The following is a 5,963-nucleotide window of genomic DNA, read 5'->3' as shown; positions in this document are numbered from 1 at the left end:
TGCTTTTGGCTGTCTATGCATGATAAGGTGGTCCAAGAGTGGGTAGTGGCCTTTGCCTGGTAGGTTGCTGCACAAGGTATGGAAGTGGCTGGGCCATGTGAGCACTGTTGGGTTTCTGTCTCCCCTCAGGTAGCACACACAAAAAAAACAACGAACACAAACAACAGCCAGAAAACAAATAATTAAAAATGAGATGGAACAAGCAAGGGAAAGCAGATAAACAATAGCAAGAAAATAATTTTAATTACTCAACTGGAAGAAGAAATGAAGAGAAAAGTTAAAAACAGCAGCGGTAGAGAAAAAAGTAGGAAAATAAAGTATGAAAAACAAGAAGGGAGAAAATAAAAGGGAAAGAACAGAGGGGAGGGACAAAAGGGAAAAGAAGCAGAAAAAGAGAACATGGAAAAGCAGAGAATGAAAAACCAAAAGAAAACGGCAAGGAGAGGGAAGAAAATTTAAAGCAAAGAAAAAAGAATACTGTGGCAAGGCATGGAGTATGGGTTGGCATCCTCTACCACCTAAAGCTTTCACCTGGTGGGTTGGGAAGTCCTAAATTGAGTTCCTGTTGGCCTGTATTTGTCTGGGGTCGGGGTACCTGATTGGAAAGTAGTTTGTGCCAGATGGTAGCTGAAGTCAAGGTGCTCTCTTTCAGGCGGAAATCTTTCAGGCTCTGAGCATGACAATGGGCAGTGTGGCTGGTTAAATAGTGTGTTAGTCTGGATTGACTAAAGAAACAAATCTAAAGACACTCATATGTATGTGTAAGACAGAGCTTTATATAAAAGAATAATTGTGTTTTAAGAAAACATCCCAACCCAGTCCAGATCGGGTCCCTAAGTCCAATATTAGCCCCTATGTCCGATACTAGTCCATTAATTCCTCTTCAGACTCACACAGCACATGCAATGATGCCAAGTGCAGGAAGATCATAGACCGGTGGGTGGAAAGCCTTGTGGATCCAATGCCAGTGGAAGCCTCACAGCGCTGGCTCCTCCAGCTCTCTGAGTGTTCCCTCCACAGGAAGTGAAGCAAAGAGAGAGTGTGGCCTGCCTCCAGGAAGAGTGAGGGGAAGTTCCCAGAATCCTCAAAGAAGGCCATGCCCACAGGAGGCATCATCAAACTCTGACCTGATTAACAGGCTAGACTCCACCCCTTCATTCTTAATATCCTCAAGTTGACAACAGATTAGGTAACTACCCCAAGTAAGAAAGTGCCATTTGTCCAGGGGTGTCCAGGGACCTGGTACTGCACACTTGTCTAGCCTGATGAGGGGGAGTTCATGTGCTCTAGATGCAGAGGCATTGCACCCCGCAGCTGATCTGCAAGGATGAGGCTTCAATTTCAGACAGAACAGGGACTTCCCTATTGAGGAGGGGGTCACTATCACCGACTGCTGCTAGTTGGATGAGAAGGGGGGCTAGCCTGCTTCATGTCACGAGTAGAGTGTGGAGGACAAAGGGGAAGATGACCTTCCTCAAAGTCAGCCAGGATTATTGTGCATATCTATTTTATTTGGTCTCTTGGGTCTTTGTTTTAGATGGTGTGTGTGTGTGGCAAGTGTGGCTACTTTGCCACCTTGTTACAAATCTCATGGATGATATTCTTTTTTTCTTCTTAATTAATCATGTTATTGGGGGCTCTTACAAATTTTATGACATTATTAAGTGCATTTGTACATGCTGCCATCAATATTTCCAAAACAAGTTTTTTCTACTTGAGCCCTTGGTATCAGTTCCTCATTTTTACCTTGTCCCTCCCCAACACTCCCACTCTCGTGAATTCTTGATCAATTATATATTATTATTGTTATTTCGGGTCTTACACTGTTTGTTGTCTCCCTTCACCCACCTTTCTATTACCTCCTGGAGGCGGGGGGCACTATATATCCAACCTTGTGATGGGTTCCCCCTTTCTTCACCGCACCTACCATCCCTCTACCCTCATGATATCGCTACTCCCACTACTGTTCCTGAGGGTTTGATCTGTCCTGAATTCCATGTGTTCAGAGCTCTTATCTGTACCAATGTATGTACTCTCCAGTCTAGTCAGATTTGTAAGGTAGAACTGAGTCATGGTAGTGGGGGTAGGAAACATTCAGGAACTAGAGGAATGATGTGTGTTTCATTGGTTCTATACTGTACCCTGGTTGAATCGCCCCTTCCTTGTAACCCCTCTGTGGGGGGATTTCCAATCATCTACAGATGGACTTTGCGTATCCACTCCAACCCCCCTCTTTCACATCGATATAATTGTTTGTTTTAGATCTTTTGATACCTGGTATCTGCTCCCATTGGCACCTCAGAATTATACAAGCCAGTGTGCTTCCTTTATGTGGGCGTATTTGCTTCCTTGCTAGATGGCTGCTTGTTTAACTTCAACCCTTCAAGACCCCAGATGCTACACCTTTTGATGGCCAGGCACCATCCACTTTCTTCACCACATTTGCTTATGCATCCATTTTGTCTCCGGGGATCGTGTCAGGAAGGTGAGTATCCTGTATGATGTTCTTGATGATCTTCAGTCATTTGTGTTTGATACATCATATATGTTTTTTTTAATCATTTTATTGGAGGCTCTCATCACAATCCACACATCCATTGTATCAAGCACATGTGTACATTTATTGCCATCATCATTCTCAAAACATTTGCCCTCTACTTGAGCCCTAATAGCAGCATCTCATTTTTCCTCCTCCTACACCCCTCTCCCCTCCCCCACGAACCCTTCATAATTCATAAATTATTATTATTTTGTCATATCTTACACTGTCTGACGTCTCCCCTCACCCCTTCTCGTTGTCCATCCCCAAGGGAGGAAGTTATATAGATTCATGTAACTGGTTCCCCCTTTCCACCCCACATTCCCTCTACCCTCCAGGCATCGCCACTCTCACCACTGGTCCTGAAGGGGTCATCTCTCCTGGATTCCCTGTGTTTCCAGTTGCTATCTGTACCAATGTACGTCCTCTGGTCTAGCCAGATTTGTAAGGTAGAATTGGGATCATGATAGTGGGGGGGGAAGCATTTACGAACTAGAGGAAAGTTATATGTTTCATTGTTGCTACACTGCATCCTGACTGGCTCATCACCTCCCCACAACCCTTCAGTAAGGGGGTGTCTAGTTGCCTACCGATGGGTTTTGAGTCTCCACTCTGCACTCACCCTCATTTACAATGATATGATTTTTTAAGATGTTCTCTAAATTCATGTGAGATATAAACATGGTTGTATTTTTGATCTCATGGACTTGTTTTAATTTTCTTCTTCAACTTGATTTGGCATGTAAACAATCAACAGGTAGTTCCACAGTCTATCCTAGTCTCCCCCACCCTCATTGATATTGAACTGTTCCATCATCTCTTCCCACAGATGTACACAATTTGATTCCTGTATGTTCCATCTGGCAGGATCAATATTGTTGGGGGGAAAGGGGCATTTGCAATAAAGAAGTCATTATCTTGCAAAGCTCTATCAAGCAACCTCTAGAATTCTGCACTATTCAATTTGTTCCACATTCAAAAAAAATTAGCATCCTTAGGGCCTAAAATTATGTTCCTTTTCAATGTTCTTTGAGTTTTGGGGAATGGAAAGGAGCTATAAAGGACAACATCAGGCATGTAGATATATGGGGTGACATTTCTCAACAAAATTAGTATATAACTTCCTTTACCAAATGTTAAGTATGGTAAGGTGCATTGTCATGATGGAAAAATATTCCTCAGTGCCATTTTCCACCAACATAGTTTTCAATTTTCTTCAAATTTCTTTTCAATAAGAACCCTTGGTTTTCCAGTGCCCTTTAATGAAATCTATGACAGTTACAATTAATCCTTAATGCTCATCTCTATAAACCTGACCTGAATGCTAATAACCTGGTCAGTTGATCCCCCTCTGATGCACATTGGACCTGACCTGGTTTTCAACATTTTCTGTTTGTTCATATTGGGGTTCACCTCAGATGTATTTTGTCATTAGGGGTGACCCTCTTCAATTTTCATTATGTTTGTCTGTTTTCAGTACATGAAAGCCAGGATTGATGAACCTACAGAGACAGCAAGTAGAATAGGGTTTGGGAGGCACAGTGTGGGGAACAATGTGAGTGAACTAAGTAATGATATGATATCTGTACTAACTCCGAATACAATGTTGTTTTTTTCAGGGGTGGGACTCATCATAAAATTTCCTAAGATGACCTGTATTGAATTTTTAAAATCTAGTAGATCCACTCATAGGCAACTAGTTTGATAAAGACATCCTAATGAGACTAAAAGAGAAAATTCAAGGCTCGAGTTGTAATACTAAAAGATTCTTTTGGCAAAATATTGAATGATGCAGGAAGCATCAGGGAAAATGGAAAGAATACACAGAGTCACTATACCATTCCACCATTTCAGGAGGTAGCAACTGAGCAAAACCAATAGTGTTGAAGGAAGACGTTCAAGCTGCTCTGGCAGCATTAGCAAAACACAAGCGCCCAGCAATTGACGGGATACCGATTGAAATGTTTCAACAAGCTGGTGCAACACTGAAAGTACTCACACATCTATGCCATGAAATTTGGAAGACGGTTACTTGGCCAACTGGCTGGGATAGATTCATATTTGTACCCATTTCAAAGAAAGGTGAGCCAGTAGGATTCACAATTATAAACCAATATCATTAATATCACATGCAAGTGGCATTTTACTGAAGATCGTCTTACCATGCTTGTAGCAGTCCATTAACAGGTTGCTGCTAGAGATTCAGGCCAAATTCAGAAGAGGATTGAAGCCTTCTGTATGGATTCCAACTCAATGTAAAGAAAACCAAAATCCTCACCACTGGATCAATAGGTAGCAGCATGATAAATGGAGAAAACACCGATGTTGTTGAGGATTGTATTTTGCTTGGATCCACCAGCAGTGCTCATGGAAGCAGCAGTCAAAGATCCAAAGACACGTTGCATTGAGTTAATCTGCTGCCCCCAAAAGGTGTTGAAAAGCAAGCATGGTACTTGGAGGACTAAGGTCCACTTTGTTGTTGCTAGTTCTGCCCCATAGCTACTCTACGTACAATGGACTGAAACACTGCTTGGTCCTGCGACATCCTCACAATTGTTCCTATGCCTGAACGCATTGTTGCCCATTAAGTCTCTCTATCCCTTTCAGGGTTTCTCTCTTTCGCTGCCCCTCCACTTTACCAAGCACGATGTCCTTCTCCAGGGGTTGGTCTCTCCTGGCAATATGTCCAAAGTATGTAAGACAAATTCTTGCCATCCTTGACTCTAAGGAGCATTCTGGTTGTACTTCTTCCAAGATAGATTTATTTATCCTTTAAACAGTCCATGATATTTTCAATAACCTTTGCCAGTGCCATAATTCAAATGCATCGATTCTTCCATGGTCTTCTTTGTTCATTGTCCAACTTTCACATGCAGATGAGATCATGGAAAAGACCATGGCTCCGGTCAGACATGCCTTAGTCCTCAAAGTAATACCCTTGCTTGTCAAAACTCTGTAGAGGTCTTGTGCAGCAGATTGACTGGATGCAACCTATCTTTTCATCTCTTCACTACTGCCTCCACCAGCATCGATTGTGGATTCAAGCAAGACAAAATCCTTGACAACTTCCACCTTTTTTCTGTTACCTACTGGTCCAGTTGAGAGGAGTTTGGTCTTCCTTATTTTGAGTTGTAATCCAAACTGAAGGCTGCCGTCCTTGATCTTCAGCAGCAAGTGCTTCAGCTCCTCCTCCCTTTCAGCAAGCAAGATTAGGTCCCCTTCAGATTGCAGTTTGTTAATACTCCTTCCTCCGATCCTGACGCCACATTTTTCTTCAGATGAGCCAGCTTCTCTGATGATCTGCTCAGCATTTTTTAAAATGTGAAATTGTTTTCTTAAAAAAAACAAACAACCATAACATTGTGAATGAGGGGGAGCGCAGAGTGGGGACCCAGGGCCCATCGGGGGAAATTGGACATCCCCT

The sequence above is a fragment of the Echinops telfairi genome, unplaced genomic scaffold (assembly GCF_000313985.2).
Source record: "Echinops telfairi isolate 266 unplaced genomic scaffold, ASM31398v2 ScPeMD7_30;HRSCAF=105, whole genome shotgun sequence".
NCBI classification, from domain to species: Eukaryota; Metazoa; Chordata; class Mammalia; order Afrosoricida; family Tenrecidae; genus Echinops; species Echinops telfairi.
This window is presented reverse-complemented; position numbering follows the sequence as displayed.